We start from the raw sequence: 18,090 nt of genomic DNA, 5'->3' as shown, positions 1-18,090 counted from the left end.
GCATAGCTTTTTCTCAAATAATCAATATTTCTCAATAGGGGTAACATTCCCAGAAATTTATATAGTGTCCGGTCACACTTACGTCGTAGGGTCAACAGAGTATCGAGTCTCAACCTGGTACACGTGGTGGCAAGCCACGGTACTTTACCCAGGGAAACTCGTATCTCAGATAATTCAAATAAATAAGCCATAAGAGTATTTCAATCATAATTCATCAAGAATCCACATCATTCTCAACCATGTTTCTTTCATCACAAATCTTGTCATCAATATCATAACCAACGTCATCAATCTCAGTCATCACCCCACAACACTATAACCAGAATCATCACCAGATCTCAAACAACCCAATTGTCACTAAATCCTACCTCAATTTCAAGGACAACCCTCAAACAATTCACTAAGTTCGCCTCCAAACCAATACCACACATATTTCATCATATTTCTTAAAATAACTTTCTCCCTCTTAACTGTTATGTTCAATTTCATTAAAAACTTTAAACTCACCTTTTTATTCCCAAATCCTTAAATTTATACTCAATTTACTATTTTAAAGTATTTTTCTAGTTAATCAAATCTCATTTCATCATTAGAAAACAAATGGGTTTTAAAACCACAAGTTAACCAAATCATAAAAAAATACAAGTCTCTTTAATGATCTTTAAAAACATTCAAAACATACTTCTCTTATTAAAGATACTTAAATCAAAACCATCTTCGAAATCACAGTCAAAACTTCTTCGAAATTCTTAAAAAAATTTCGGCAGCACCTCCCCTAAAAATTGGAATTTTCCACCCATTACGAGTCCCCTCTTTTCAACTTCGGCCCAATCAAAACCATTTTGCATAATCAATAAAAGATCATTTTCAAACCAAGGTTCAAAATTAACCTGTTCAATCATTTTTTTGCCAGAAACTCAAAAAAATGATAAATCAATAATCAATTTAGCCACCATTTCAATCACAGCAGAAAGTCATTTTCAGCACAGAAATTAATTCACTTGCATTAATCCACTAAACTCATCAGGTATTCAACCCCAAAATATGTTAACTTTTAAACAAACCCCTACCTCAAAGTGTCGAAATCCAAGGAAATCAAACGTGACGATTCCCCTTCCCTTTTCGTTTCATGGCTGCAGCGACAATAAATCCACGACGGTAATGGTAGTTACAGCAGAATAGAGAATCCAAATTAAATAGGTATCGAAAGTGAACACAGCCCTGAGAATTTCAAAACAGGGCATATACTAGAATTAAATCAAAAGAAGCATGGGAATGACAAAAAAAATGTGCAAATGGAACGTAATCAAGGAGAAGAGCAAACCAGAATTGAAGTAGCAATATCAAACTTATCAACAGCAAATCTAACAGTTTTCTGATGACCTCAACACCACCATAAAGGTCCTAACAACAAACAGGAAAACAGAGTAGTAGTACTAAACAGAGACATAGGTTCCCTTAGCTAGAACAGGAGAAAGACAGAGAAACAGGATGAAACCAAGACAAGGATTAAAGCTTACAGTCTCAACAATGGAGGAATTGGGACCGAATCAACCACTTCCATGACAGCTCTGGGAACACAGCAACAATTTTGATCCCAATTGACAGCAGTGGCGGTGGTGGCGTCTTCGATGGTGGTGGCTAGTGTTCCGATCGGCGGCAGGACTTGGCGGTGGCTTGGCAGGAGCGGTGCGATGGAGCTGCCACGAAGCCCCCTGCTCTCTTTCCTATACGCGTTTCCTTTCCCCCAGCTCAAACCGGCGGCGGATTCAACCCCATCGATGACGGCAAAGGCTCCAAGGCGGACCGACAGCGACGGCGACGGCTCGGGCTAGATGGACAGCAGCAGTGGCGACATGCTTCCCAGCGAGGACGATGGATCCTGTTCGGCGATGGCGATAGTTTGCGACGACAGGGACGTTCCTCCGCGACGGCACTAGCGCGGACTTCGCGAACGGCGACGGCGGGGTTGACGGCGGCGAGCTTCTCCTCCCCTGGCGCTCCCTTCCTTCTCTTCCGTCGGTGAGTGCGGAGCTGTGCGTGTGTGTTGTATCAATGAGAGGGTAGTGAGGCTGAGTATGTGTGGAGCTGAGGTGAAGGTGTGTGAGGGGGTAGCAGCACTGAATTAGGGATTGTGGGTGAGTAGTGTTATAATGAAAGGGATGAAAGAGGGGTGGCGGTGCAGCTAAAGCAAAGGAGTTTAGGGTTTAATTTAATTTAGGGCAAAGCAAATGTGAAATAGGGGTTTTTAGATAAATTAGAATTTGGTAATTTTAATTAAATTAGAGTATAGAGTATCAATTAAAAATCTCATTTAATCCATTAAAATTACATTGAAAAATATTATTTGATTGTCAACTTATTGATTGGCATTTAATCATGCATTCTAATTTAAAATTAAGAATAATATAATTAATTTTCTTTGTTTATAAAAATTAAAGTATTAAATTCCAAAATCTCAATTATTTAACTAAATCGTATAAAATTCTTATTTTTTTACAACCGTTAAGCTGTATAATTTAAATATAAAAAATTATTCAATAATTATAAAATTAAGTAAAATTTTTAATTTAATTATCAAGACTTGATTTAATTACTTTTAATAAAATAATTTCTAAAAATAAAGTCTTTAACAAATAAATAAATTAAAATTAACTGATAATATTATTTTTCGAAAGTTCTGGGTGTTACAATAATAATTAATCGTACATCTCGCATTATTTTAACTAAAAATCAAATGATAATTGACGATATGAAGGGACGTGTATAAACATTTTAAATACGTTGTGCAGATATACATAAAGTGATAAAACTTAATTATATGTTTACAAGGGTTAACTCCGTCCTAATTAATAATATAATTATTTTAGCATATATTGAACTGTACAAATAAATAATTGATGATCATCACGTAATTTGTTTTATAAAATAACAATTTTATTAACTATTGTACGGTACCTTATATATCATTTAACTGAATATATGATACTTATTTTAATTTTCGAAATTTATATTTTCTTTGTTATTGGTTTACGGTTTAATTCAGTTTGCGCCTCTTAAACTATGTTCATCAAGAAATTTGATCTTAGAGTTACTTAAGCACCCTAATGTTATTACGAGAGTTTAGTATTAAGGGAGAAAAAAAAACATAATAATAACAGTGTAGACTGTAGACTCCTTTCCAATCTAAGAAAACTATTAACTTTTCCACAATTGATGAATCAAACATTCCAACTTCAAAGGATAATGTGTGTAACATAGTACCTAATATGCTTAAGATAAAGTCATATATAGAGCACTTATGAATATTAATATAACTTATCTGAATATAAAACAGGGTTGAAAAACAAGATAAATAATGCTCTATGCTTATAGTGTTTCAATATGATGATATCCCAATGATGGTAATTGAAGTATGTCATTTTGTTAATACAATAATTGCATTATTATGAGTATATGTTCAACAAGTATAAGCAAAGTGAACTCTTTCAACTCTCCCACATTATTTGTTTATAAAATGATATTAGCATCCATTATTGGCGAGCTCTTATCCACACACCAATTATTATATCCATTGTAACCCTCTCAGTCCACCAAATCATGAAGCCGAATATTCTAATCTTCACTGGTTTTCATGCAACCTTAAAGTATATTGTATTGTAAATCACAACTACCAGTTGAAAAACAGAATATGTAATTTTGCTTCTATACATTAATTGGGACTATACGTAAAATCAAAGACAAACAAAATTAAATGAAACTACATAGAAGACAGATCAAGGTGACTAATAATAATTCCCTATAAGACTATATATTAAACAATATTATACTAATCCCCACCCGTTTGTATTTGTAGCATCTTAATTATAACCGTGGCTTCAATCAACACTTGAATTTGATCTTGAAACAGATATGTTTTATTTAACACCCTTTGGACCAAAAGTTGCAACAGCATCAGCCACTGTGAGAAATATTTTATCTTCTCCAATTAGATCGGTAAGCTTGGATGCATGGAGCTTCTCTATTACAACTGGCCCCGGATTCGCCAATATAAGCTGTTTATATAAACACACATGAACATAATTAATACAATCACAATTGTTTTGTACATGACATCAGCATTATTATTGTTGTGATATTATTATCATTATACCTGAACTTCTCTTTTCTGAAGGGTCTTGTATAATTCTTCAAAGGCATGGATGCCACTTGTGTCAATATCAGTAACAGCTGCAATGTGACAAGGTCAATTATAATTAAGTTCATGCATCAGAATTACTATCATTAATAATGACTTGTTGGTAGAAAGAAAGTCTTACATGACATTTCAACAATGAGATTCTGTATTCCCGGTAATTCACTTTCTGTCCTTTGAGGGTGCGTGTGGTTCAAAGATTAAATTTTATTACTAGAAATGTCATTCTTAGGAATATAATACCTAGGAATAAGATTACTTGAAATATAGGATACCTATGTTTGGTTATAAATTTTAATGTCTTGGAATGTTATGTAATAATCCTAGGAATGACTAAATTTTTGTTTGGTTGAATTTAAATTTTTTGGTCATTATGTAATATGTCAAAATTACCCTTACTCATTCAAATTAAAATATTAATGACTAAAATTAAATATAAAGCTAATTAAATATTATTATTTTTTACATTATTTTTTTTAATTTAAAAATATCTCTAATAATAAATTTACTAAAATACCCCTAATAATAAATATGTTTAGTTAAAATTATTATTAATTCTAATTTTTTTTTTTAAATTTACTAAAATACTTCTAATATCAAATATCTTTAGTTAAATTGTTTATTGGTTCTAATATTTTAAAATTTACTAAAATACCCTTAATATCAAATATGTTCAAATAAAATTATTATTGATTCTATTTTTTTAAAATTTACTTAAATAACCCCAATATCAAATATGTTTAACTAAAATTATTATTGATTCTAAATTTTTTTAAAATTTACTTAAATACCCCAATATCAAATATGTTTAACTAAAATTATTATTGATTCTAATTGTTTTTAAATTTACTAAAATATTCTATTATTGATTCTAATTTTTTTTAAATTTACTAAAATACTCCCAATATCAAATATCTTTAGTTAAATTATTATTGATTCTAAATTTCACTTAATAACAATATGTTTAATTAAAATTATTATTTTTTTACATTTTGAAATTACAAGAATACTTCTAATAAAAAATTTACTAAAATACCCTTAATAAAAATATGTTTAATTAAAATTATTATCGATTCTAATTGTTGAGTTAAGAAATTAACTAAATGAATTAATGATGACAAACATTATTTTTGGGCAAAATAAATAATTAGAGTTAAGTGTTAATAAGTATATGTTGCTAATTATTTATTTTGTGTTGCAGGCCAAATTCATTTTTAAGCAGCCCAAATGGTATAATAAAAATTTAGCAAGGCTGATGGGTAAATAATCAAGCTCAGCCCAAAAGAAACAAAGCCAAAGGATCTGATGGGCCAACCGGGTTGCTTTATGGAAATTCAATCCAAACCCGTATCCATCTCACAAGGCTTCTTTTGTAAGATTGAAGTCTTCTCCCTCTTGAAGTGCAACATTCTTCTACTTTCTGACCAAGTCAAATCAACTTCACAAAAAGTAAGAAAGAGAAGAAAAGCTTCCTCCATAAGCCAGTAACCAAAGAAGCAAGAAAGAGAAAATCTAAGCTTGAAGCACAGAAGCTAAAGCAGAAAATCTAATCCAAATCAAGCTTAGGTTAAAGGTAATCCATCTCATCTTGCATGCATCAGATCTTCATCCCTTCTTTCCAACTCTCTGCACTATCCGAAAATGGCATTCAAGGTAAAGTTGATCTCTGTTCTTCACTACTACAAATCCACGGTCACAAGAGATTCTTGGGGACCAAGTTGCATCTCTATGGTTCAGATTTGGTTGACCATTGGAAGACAATTTCGGTTACTCCTTCATGGCTTTCGGTCAAGTTGGAAAAGTCAGAAGCAAAGGTTCTACTTTGATGTTTGAGAAGAAAAAGTGAGCTTGTGGGTTGGTGAAGCTCAAGGCTCAAGGTGTTGACCTTGGAAGAAGAACTCAGCCACATGCAAAGAGATAAAAGAAGCTTGCTGTTCATTCAGAAAGCAAGGAGAGAAAACCAGAGTGTAAGAATAGTGTTCTGTTAAGAAGTTCCTCTACTTGGATAATGCTTTCTTTCAAAGAAGCATTCGGCCAATACTGAAGAACTCAAGCTGAGATTTGTGAATCTGGTTTTGCACATAGCAAAGAGGCTGCTGATGAAGTCAATCTCCTTCATGTTTTACTGATTGTAATGTACTTTTCTAAGCTTATCTTTCTGTAATTTCTTGAGAGAAAAGACACTGTGAGAAAGCTTGAGAAAAAGCCATGAGTTGAAAAAGTCTGAGAGATACACTTAAGAGAAAAGCCTAGAGTTGTTTTCTGATTTCTTTAGGTATGATTGTGTCTTGTATCTTGTACCTGTAAGGTATCCCTTTCTTAGTTGGGTTAGCACTAAGAGGTATAGTTAGGTATTAGCATACCCAATGTCAAGTTAGGTTAGAACTTGAGTGTGAAAGGATTGGGTCAATCCTGTGTTATTGGTGTATGTAATACTGTTAACTATAGTAAAATTCTTCCATAGTTGTGGAGGAGACTGGATGTAGGTTGCATAGCACAAGGCAACCGAACCAGGATACATGCTGGTGTTAGCTTTTCTCTTCTCTGCTGTGTTCTGTTTTCTGATATTCATGAGACAAAAATAAATTGTCTCATAAATTTCCGCTGCTGAGTTCAAACAGAATCAGAATTGCAAATTTGTTTTAAAAGGGTAATAACAGCAACCAAAAGGAAGGCATAGATTCAACCCCCCTTCTCTAAGCCTACCACAACCTTCACTAATCTTTTCAAATTTACTAAAATACTCCTAATAACAAATATCTTTAATTAAAATTAACATTATCACAATTAAATTTACTAAAAAAGCATTACTATTATGCAAATGAAAGTTACAAAGAAGTTTCAAAAGTAAAAAATTACTAGCACTAATAAGCATACATGCACAACTCTTATACAAGAACACAAACACATCAACAAAATGAAATCAATATTACAACCTCACACATAGAAAAATTATTTCAATTATTGAGCATGATGTCTTCTCCTCCATTGGTTCCACATTTCTTGTGCAAGTTGATCTCTCCATCTACCCCAACATAGATTGGTTTATTTCATAAGATTCTTTTGGAGCCCAACTGTGGTTAGACTTCAACAAAAGCAATCTTCAAATCTCCATTCTTAGTTACAATCATCAGGCTTGTATCACATTGAATAGCAGCTCCATCCATGGTTCTTTTGCTAATCATCCTTGGCACCAAAATGCTCAGAAGAAACCAGACACCAAAATGATCTCCAACATGGTTAGAGAAAACAACAATGACTTCACCAAGGAAGAAGAAATCAGAGGAATGTAAGCAGGAGTGAGCTAACAACACGTGCAAATAACAAAGACCGGTAAAAAGATTTAACTATACAAGATGGATGGCCTCAGAGGTAGTGACAATTTAAGATTTCATCAGATACATATATCTGATAATACGTGCAATAGAATACATCATTGGCCAAACCACTAGTAAGGTGTCTGCATTAAGCAAAGGCCAAGTATAATTTGAAAATTGATTTAAAAGTTAAAACGATGGGTTCTTCAATAGAGTAAAAACAATAACATACATATGTTGAAAAACAAAATAGATTTTAACATCAGGTTCATTGACAAATGAAAAATCAGCAGAAAATTAACACATTAGGGAACAAAATAAATAAACACACATTGCCATAACCATATTCATAAGAAAATGAGTGATACACTGATAGCTACAAAGGATGCGATATAAAATCAAAATGCTTAATCCCTAAATGAAACAAATGGCTAATACGAAAAATATAATAACAGATTGTAGATTTTATATGAACGCATCAAAGAGATTCCCATTTTAGACTAAGTCATCACTCTCCTTCGAGTGCTGATGTCCCTGTCTATTTGTCATCATTTGCGAATAGAAAGAAATACTGCATTTGCAAGCTTAAACATGGATTTTTCACACACAATACCTCAAAGAAATAATTATAATTCAAGTAGAGAAATAATAAATGGAAAAAAAGAAAAAAACTTGAACTTCAATTCTTCACACAAGTAGAATGCCAGTTTCAATTTTTAAAAATCCAATAACGCAGAATATGCATTGCTAAATAGATTAAAAAAAATAGAGCTTCCACTTTCCGAAGGTGTGAAAAAAAGGGGGAAAAACAAAATAGTGAAAGAAAAAGCGGGTGCCTCAGATCAAAATTGATATCATGGAATTAAATCTCGAAGTATATTAGGAATAATGTATTGTGGTTCAGATCTGAACACTTACGAATCAGTGAAGCTGATACACTGGTGTAGATTCACTGTATTTGCCTTTAACCAACCCAATCTCGTTTCTCTGAACAAATGACAGAGTTCAAAAAATGACCAACCACTCAAATTCAGAAGCACTTTTAACAGTGACAATCAAGAACTAAAACCAAATCAAATGAATTACCAAAAGCAAAGTAAGAAAAACAAACATTACTTGAAAATGCACACACACAAACATAGAGAGACAGAGACACATTATTACCAAATGGAGACATTTCAATGACACAAAAGCATTGACCCGTGAAGTGAGAAATCATGGGAGACACCCATTTCAGAAAAACAGAAACTTCAAACAAACTTGCACTATCATACAAAACTGTAACAAATATCACCAGAACATACAAATATACCAGAACATGCACACCAAAATACATTTTAAAACTGGAAAACTAGATTCCACAGATCCTGTAGCTGAAAATTAAATTGCCACCAAAACAACTTTATATTGTTACTAGTATGTAAAATTCATCAAGACAACAGGATAAAGAAGCAGAGCAATAGTAATGCAAGCTTAGTAGTGCATTGTAGCATGGCTCATGAAGTACACAGCACGAAAAGCCAAATTAAGACAAGATTAAGCATGTAAAAATATGTTTTTGTCAGATTCAAGCCAAATTAAGCATGTAAAAATATGTCAAAAGCTTAAACTCTTTATTAAGGCAAATCATCAAACATGTTGTTTGCATGCAACATAATCACAAAGAGCGTATACAAAATCAAGCAAAATAAAAAATAGCTAATCAAATTAGCAGTCTATTGCAGGAAATTAGTGTAATATGATGTAGAAAGCATAAAAAGAACCCAAACCTTAATGAGAGATTCAAAGAGAATTCGCAGAAATAAGCAATGCGAACATGAACTTGAAGAAGAGAAGGAAACCAGTCTTCTGTTTAGGGTAACGGTGGCGCCGGTGTAGCTCCGATGGTGGTGGCGTTGGTGAAGCCTCCACTGATTTGGAAAAAAACTCAAACCTTAATATAAGATTCAAAGAAAATTCATAGAGAAAAACAGTGCGAACATGAATAGGAGAAGAGAAGGAGACGAATCTTCTGTTTAGAGTGACGGCGGTGCCGGTGCCGGTGCCGGTGCCAGCTCCGGTGCTGGTGGCGTTGGTGAAGCTCACAAATTTGGGGAAAAAACTGCTCTGCTAGGGTTTAGTTCTCCAGAGAAAAATGAAGAAGAAGTGAAATATAGTATTAAATAATAAGGGTAATTTAGTCTTTTTGTTTCATTATTTACATTCCATTTCCATTGGAATGAAAGATAACCATGGGGGAGATGGGAATTGAATGAGTGGTAATTCAATTCCAAAGAATAAAAGTTACCTTGAAATGTTTTTTTCAACTTTGAACCAAAAATTTCATATTCCCATCTTAAAATTCCTGGAAATGTTGCATAATTCCCCCAACCACACACACCCTGAGATTCTTCTTCAATCAACCATCTCAATATTCTGCAAAAAAAGAATCAATTGACTTATTCATAGTCCACAATTACATTGATTAAAGTCAAACCACCCAAAAACTAATATCATCACATTATTGATTGATACAGTCCACATTTTTTAGATTATCATATTAGCAACTAATCTTTACCATTTTAAATTATGGTACAAACAATAATAGAGCATAACATGGATAAGATCATAACTAATTAAAGAATGATCTTTAAAAATACAGCCCCATCAAGTTAAAAATGTGTATAAATTTACCTCTCCTTGATATAGTTGGAATTTGAGAAGTAGATAGCAGAGTCAATCCTGATAATGAGCATGCCAGCAATCTGTGCTGCTTTGGGGTATTGCTGGATGTTCCTATAAACAGTAGTCCCCGGAAGCTTACCAAGAACTGCAGTTCTTGGCCTTGTCACTTGTAAAAGTATCTTGGCAAATGAAATTGCCACCTTCATAAACAAAATGAGATTAGCTTAAAACACTACTGAGATGAGATGCAAGAAAGCCATAAATGGTTATCTGTTGAATAGATTAGTATCTGCGTTGTACCACAATTAGAAGGCCAATCTCAACACTCTTGAAGATGACACGAAGAATGCTCCCATGCAAGCAACAAAATCGAATTTGTCAATCTTCCAGAGCATAAACATTGCTTCAATGTTCACCAGGTTTACAACAGTAGTTATTATAATAGAAGCAAGAACTGCATTTGGAGTGTACTTAAACAGTGGTGTGATGACCAACAGAGTTAGTAACACAACAATGGACATCACAATGTTTGATACAGCAGTTTGACAACCAACCATGAAGTTCACTGCTGATTGAGAAAAAGATCCTGTTGTCACATAACATGATGTCAAAGAACCAACAATGTTCATTGTTCCCATTGCCACCATTTCTTTGTTACCATCCAGTGAATAATCTTTCATTGTAGCAAATGTTCTCCCAATTGCTACAGCTTCCTGAAGTAGTTTAAAGAATTCGGCATAAGTGCCTAGAAGATTTTATTGCGTTCTCTAGAAACATCTTATGCTAAATATAAAAAATGTTATGTGGATTGAGGAATCAGCTTCAGAATTTTCTTACTGTAAGTGCAACCATGCCAGATATAATACCAACTCTAACACCAGCGCCTAGATATTTTCCACTGAAAAAGATTTCGTTAGCTGATGATGGATTCACACCACTCTTGATATGCTTCACCTAATGAAGTATCATATAAATACTTTGATTAAATTTTGTTTTCAACTTTAGAGGAAGTATATTCAATCAAGATTATCATCATGGTACTTACAATTGATACGCCTTTTTCGTCTGCTCTGGTAATGTACACAAAGAATGTAGACACTACAACAGAGATCATAGGAGAAATTGCAGATACCCAAAAGAGTTTCTTGTTTCTTTTAGCCTGTTATCACAATATAACAGTTATTCAAGTTGTAAAAAGGAATAAACTATGTGCTAAGAACTGTTGTATATTTTTAATATTTGTAAAAAGTAACTTTTAGCTGCTAGTGCATTTTTATTATGGTCCCCATGACCTATTAGACATGCTATTTATGTAATACTTTTCTTTAAAAATGATTATTATAACTTTGATCAAAGTGACAATCATTTTGTATTTGACATAGTAAATTAGAGGAGGGGAGGGAAAATATTAGGATTCTTACAATATACTTGGTTATAAGAAGGAAGATTAAGAACGATAGTCCAATGAGTATAGTCTGCCAATTCCACTGTAAGCAGAAATTAAGAAAACAATTATTATTTATGAGCTTGTTCATCATCTAAATGTACTGAAACATATATAAATATAAAGCAAGATGAAAAGATTTACCCCATGGTGCACATTACTCCAAACCGAATGCATTACAGAAACAATATCAGTTTTTGTGGTGAAGTCCTTGATGCCAAGCAGACCTTTAAGCTGTTGCAGTGCAATAGTAATGGCAGCTCCAGCCATGAAGCCCACAATGGCAGCATGAGATAGGAAATCTATCAAGAAACCAAGCCTACAATAACCATTCATGAATGCACAATACTTTAGGCAAAGCCTATATGAATGAATGAAAATAATGAAGCTTTTGCATAGTAGTGTATGTACCTGCAAACTCCAAGTACCAATTGAGTGACTCCTGCAAAGAAGGTAGCGGTGAATGCAAGGCGCAGGTAGTCATGGCTTTTGGTGTCACTAATCTCACTAGAAAGCAAACTCCCAAGCAAGAGGGACACCACAGCTACAGGTCCTATCGCAATATCTCTTGAGGTTCCCGTGAAAGCATACACAAGAGGTGCCACAAAACTTGCGTCTGCAAAAAAGGTAATATTAATTAGCAGAAGAAATTAATTACTTAGAAATAAGAACTTATCAATTATCATCATGATACTCACATAATCCATACCAAGGATCCAAATATGCAAGCTTCGCATATGCAAAGTCCTGTTATAAACAACAAAGTGGTCACTGACTACATGTTAAAAAATTATGTATTTACACAAGTATACCTAAATACATTAGTTTTCTGGTGACTACTCGCATAAAATTAACTTCACGTGAAAATGATAGTTGAGATCATCTTCGTGTACGTACCTGAGGAATGCAAAGACTTGCAATGGTGAGTCCGGCAACCAAATCGCCTCTGAATTTCTTGAGGGGAAGAGAGATTGGAGAGCGAGAACGAACTTTCTAGATCCAGATTGGTCCTTGAACTTGCCAAAGGGCCTGTCAGGGAAGAAAGTCTCCATGAGAGAATGCTTGATCTCTTGGAAGAGTGACTGCTTAGGAGGAGTTCCAACTCTGTGCATATATGGCAGATCAGTAACAAAATTATCATCTCCTCCTCCATGTCTACGTGAAGAAGAATCACTTCTTGTTTCTGCTATAACTTCTGCCGTACGCTGACTCATTGAATATTAATCCCCACACAACACGCTTATTAATACTAATTACAATAATAGCCTGCAAAAAATAATTCAAACTGCAATTATTAGCATGCAGAAAAAGAGAAAAAAATGCGTGCATAGTAGTAGTGCAACGCCCTATTTTAGAGTCAACAGCTCCAAAACTTAATTAAGCAAATGATAATTCATATGTTATCTAATTAATGTGACGTTTATTAGCTTAATTAAGTTAAATTCTTGGAAGGGAAAAAGAGTATATATGGAATGTACCAAATGGTGTTGTGTGAATGGAGAAGCCAAGTTTATGGCTTATATATAGAGTCAGAACTCAGAAAGTAGAAGAAGGTGTTGATGATGGAGACTATCAACACTCTTGAATGTGAATGTGAATGTGATGTTAGGCAAATTGCTCATGAAGTCAACCATAACCTTGTTCATATAAATTTATAACATCAGTTTATGTCTTAATTTAGAGGATGGAGGCAAGAGATTTTTTCTATACTTAAATCAGTTAAATAAAAATAGTATTTTTTCCGTTTTAAAATACCTGTAATTTTGACCCTTTTTTCTTTAATTTTAATACATTAAAAATTTAATGTATTTAGATACAAAATAAGTTTAGATACATTCAATTTTTAGTGTACGCAAAAAATTATAAAAATAAAAGTTATTTTAAAACAGAATGAATATTCATTTTTTTAAAAATATTTTTTAGATAAATATAAACCATTATTATTTTAGAAGAGTTTAATTTTGATGTACTGACAGTATAAAGTATTTCACACAGTCTTGCAATTATATCAATTTTTTAGATAATCATTTACGCGGTCAATGTGAAAAGTAGTTATTTTTACTGATGTGACATTATATAATTAGATGTATGTGTAAAATTACTTTACACTATAAGTATATCAAAATTAAATTTATTTAAAATATCTTTATTATTCAAATTTAAATCGCCTAAGCAACTCTGTATTTTAGTTTTAAATTCTTTATTCCTCTCTGTATATTCATATATAAATATTTTTGAGCAGAAATTTATAATCAAGATCAAACTGTCAATTAATTATTCTTTTTTTTAAAGTAGTTTTTATTTTGCATTTATCCGTAATTAATAAATATACTAACCACAGTTTAATACAAAAGAATATACTTGAAACAGATTATTTTTTTTATTAAAAGTTTAGAAGATTATTATGAATGGAGAAAGTACCAGTAACAAGAAAATACCAGCTAAAGAGAATTTTGGTTATGATATCATAAAACTAATCAATCAACTTTGATCTTTATACCAGCTAAAGATTTTGCATACAATAAGTGGGATTTGTCTTTAGTAAGCTCAAGTGTTTTGAGCATTTGTGATGTGCACAATATATAAATTATAAATATGACTCTTAAAGGAGTTTAATAATAATTATTAATTTTTTATATTCACTCAAATGTTTTTAAAATTCATTTTGAGCCACCCTAATTTCTTTACCCCAAACTCACTGCACTCTCCTTTCTATACACAGAACCACTACCACCACCACCACTACTCTTCTCTGGATCTGTGCCGTAGCCGTCCAGCCCAGCAATTGCTGCCGTTCTCAGTCCCTCTCCCAGCGTCGTTCTTAGCCTCTCTCTCCGCGTCGTTCATTCTCGGTATCTCTCTTCACGTCGTTCGTTCTCAAACTCGGAGTGCCGTCGTTCTCTCTGCCGTCGTCGTGCACCCGCATCGTTCTCCCTCCTCAGCGGCATCGTCCTTAGCAAGTAGCGGCGACGTAGGTCTCAGTTCCAATGGATCCTCAACCTCATGCATAAATTTGCTTCATTGATTTAATTCAATTTTTTTGTTCCATTTATCTTATTGTTCAATTTTTTTGTATGAATTTGCTTCATTGATTTCATTCAATTGTTGTTTTCTGGTTATATGTTTGATTGAATTTTTCTTGTTCTGTTTATAAGGGTTATAAAATTTTGGAATTTGTTTTTATAAATCTGATTTCAATTTCTGTGTTTATGATTCTATTTGTGATGTTCTAATTTTATTTTTGATTTGTTAATGCAGCTTGATTTTTTATTTTTTTTAGTGCATTTATGGTTCTACATATTTTGTAGAATATCCACATACATGATACATCCATTTGGTTGCATATTGATGCAGATTCGCTCCGCATTTCTAATCTGGGATGGACTCATTTGACCTGGGTGGTTACTGCTAGTGCCAAGATACATGAAGTGTGTTGGAGTTGCTAGATTATATATTCAATAAATTTTAGTTTCTAAAATGTATCACTTTTTGCAATCAAACTTAGTCTGTGGTATTTTGTATTTCTAGTTATCAGAATAATGTAATGCAATGATGTACTTCTTCATATATCATTCTAAATTGTTTTCAGAATAATATATTCCTCTTTAAATATCTTTATAAATATACTTTGATAAAGAGTTTTAATATAATCCAATCTTATTTTAACCAGAATTAGCTATTAACAAGGTTGCTCACTCGTCTGAATTAACCAAACTGTAATTTTGGAAGCGAACATGATCTTCAATGACAATAGAATAAAACCATTCATGGATCCTATTACACCAAACATAAGTTGAGTTGGAAAGTAAAAACTATGCCAAAAATTGGCAAGATCATTTCAAATTGAAAGCATTACAACAAATTTCTTGCATATAGCCTAGTGAGGTATCATCAGTTATTGGAAGTAGGGTTTGATTTTAAGCCACCACTTATGAAGTTATTGGAGTATGGCAACATAGACCTCTGTTCCACTCTTTTGGTACATTACATCCATTTACATTACCATTGTTTTCAGGGATGAGCATAATGCCGATCCAGTTGCTGCTGTAGAAGTTCCAGCTAAATATTGCAAATAGGCTGTGGTAACTTTGGGCAATAATGGATGCATTGCTAAACATGGCAAGGAGGTGCGTAAATCAGCAAAATTCACCATGTATAGGAGCATGGGACTAGTTATTTGCCAAAAATGTTTTTACTGTGTCATAATGAATGCATATTAGGCACATTATTATGATCTAAATTGGAAAACCGTTAAGATAGAGTTTAGGTTTTCTTGGTAGTTTACATTTGTGACACTCGATCATAATGTGAACTAGCTTAAAGCTCATGTGATTAATGATCTAATATCTATTTGCTATCATGAACTATGTTTCTCTTTCCATGTTAGGTGGTACGTGTCCCAGCCATAGGGGAAGCAAAAGCTATAGATGTTACTGGAGTAGGAGACCTTTTTGCTAGTGGATTTTGTATGAAATGGTCCCTTGAAGAATGTTGCAAAATAGATGCATGTAGTGGCGGATCTGTTACCCGCTCTCTTGGTGGTGAGGTGACATTAGAGAATCGGCAATGACTATACAAGCAGATGCAGATAAGAGATCTTCACATATAAAAAGTTCCAGGAACAAGATGGAAAAGTTCCAAGAAAATGATGCCAAATTGGATTCCTGCTATTTACTACAAAACATCCAGAATAAAAATCAAAACATTTTTTTTAAATTATAGATCAAGTTTACAGAAATTATTGACATAACTGATAACATACATATCATAATCAGATCCTAGAACTAGAATGCTATAAACTTCAATTGCATTTGTATAAATATTAGATACCAACATCAAAATCCAAAATAATGGTCAAGCTTCTTTTCTTCTATTTATTTGTTTGACTTTCTTAATAACCTTTTCTACTGAAGCAAAGAAACAACAAAAACGACCTCCATAGTTAAACACGAACCACCATCAAAATCAGAACTAACCCATGGGTATTCAATAATCAATTAGATATAAATCTAATCACCAAGGCTACGTTTGTTTTTGTAACCAGGACATGACATGACACTGAGACAGAGACATTGAGACAGAGACACTAAAAATTACTCTTTGTGTATTGTGTTTGGATACAATGGACAAGATACTGATGTAATGTCTAGTATTCTGTTTGGATACATATAAACAAGACTAAAATATAATGTAAAATTACTAAAATAGGCCCATCTAATTTTAATTTTCATACCCACCTCTCACCGTCTCTGTCTCCGTGTTGCACTCCTTGGCTGCTACCCTAACTCTTCCTCTTCTCCAGGAACGGTGGAGGAGTGAATGTTGTTCCACCTACACGACGTTGCCTGTCTTTTGCACCACTTCTAACTCGTTTTCTGTTTCTCCCAACTCAATCTCTCTTCTTTCTCTTCTTGGCTGTTGTTCTGGACCTTCTCTTTGTAAGTTCTATCTTACTTGATTTTCATTAGTTTCCAAACCCTTGATTTAAAAAAAAAAAAAGAAAAAAAGATAAGTAAATTGATGTTTTTCCCTTGACCTTGAACAAAACATGTCAGGGGAAAGTTTATTTGGGAAAGGAATAATTCCTGGGCCGCCGTTAACGACACCTTCTTCCTCACCAATGTCAATTTTTCACTATATTCATTTTGATTGTTGTTTTTGCTTCTTCAATTGTCGTTTTGTGTTTATTGTTTCTTTCAGGATGCGTTCGAGAGGCACCGCGTGGTCTTCACTGTTGGGACTTCCATTGCCTCCGTTGCCACTGCTTGGATTGGTGTCTTCATTTCTCAGTGCTTTCCATTCATATCATCTGATTTGATTATTTGATTGGGTTCATTGATTGTAAGATTGGTTGATTTCTTGTTTCAGGGTATTCATTGCGCCATTTCCATGATGAAAAGGTTGAACAAAGGCTTGAATCAATTGAAAAAGCTGTGAGTCTTTCTGTATCTCGTTTTTTTTTTCTTCTTAATTCTAATTGTAATTCTAATGGATATGTCTATTTCATATGTTTCTGTGTGGCAGATGAAACACAAGCATAATCTGGAACATTCCGAAATCAAAGACATTGTTGGTCCTGGAGGTCTCAGTGTTCCTACTTGTGCCGCCACTGCTGCAACCACCTTGTTCATTGGGATTGTTCCTTCTTTCTAGCACTTAATACATGTGATCATGCTTTCTGTGGCGATTCTCCAATGTAGCTATTTAAGTCTTGTCAATTTGAATGCACAATAGTCCTTTTTAGTTTTTAATGATATGGTTATTCATTGAAGAACAAATGCACAATGGTGCTGTTGGGTATTGTAAGGTTAATTTGTAAGCTGAACTATCATTGCTGTTAAGATTTCAAATGTATTGAAATTTAAAGGATTTGTAGTTTACAAACTTCCTATTTGAATTGCTATTGCTATTGCTTAGTCAAAACTGTGCTTGATACTGAAGATGCTACAGCTAGGAGTATTGCTTTGAAT

General features: G+C 33.3%; 1 long non-coding RNA gene, 2 other non-coding genes and 1 pseudogene across 3 annotated transcripts; 1 reads left to right on the top strand and 3 right to left on the bottom strand.

The window, feature by feature from the left end:
* Window positions 1–3,844: 3,844 nt before the first annotated feature.
* LOC107616063 (high affinity sulfate transporter 2-like) lies at window positions 3,845–12,834 on the bottom strand (annotated as a pseudogene).
* On the bottom strand, window positions 7,558–7,637 carry LOC148546491 (small nucleolar RNA snoR122). Its single transcript, XR_015901803.1, has one exon. It is a non-coding gene; the product is annotated as a small nucleolar RNA snoR122 (small nucleolar RNA).
* Window positions 7,985–8,071, bottom strand: LOC148546490 (small nucleolar RNA R44/J54/Z268 family). The gene has a single exon (XR_015901796.1). It is a non-coding gene; the product is annotated as a small nucleolar RNA R44/J54/Z268 family (small nucleolar RNA).
* A 1,500-nt stretch (window positions 12,835–14,334) lies between the features above and the next one.
* On the top strand, window positions 14,335–16,493 carry LOC148546489 (uncharacterized). The gene is made up of 2 exons (XR_015900189.1): window positions 14,335–14,591; window positions 14,975–16,493. It is a non-coding gene; the product is annotated as an uncharacterized LOC148546489 (long non-coding RNA).
* The last annotated feature ends 1,597 nt before the right edge of the window (window positions 16,494–18,090 follow it).

Source organism: Arachis ipaensis, chromosome B9 (assembly GCF_059453495.1).
Source record: "Arachis ipaensis isolate K30076 ecotype BB chromosome B9, ASM5945349v1, whole genome shotgun sequence".
In the NCBI taxonomy this organism is placed as follows: domain Eukaryota; kingdom Viridiplantae; phylum Streptophyta; class Magnoliopsida; order Fabales; family Fabaceae; genus Arachis; species Arachis ipaensis.
The sequence above is the reverse complement of the archived record's forward strand: the minus strand, read 5'-3'. Positions and strand labels throughout refer to the sequence as shown.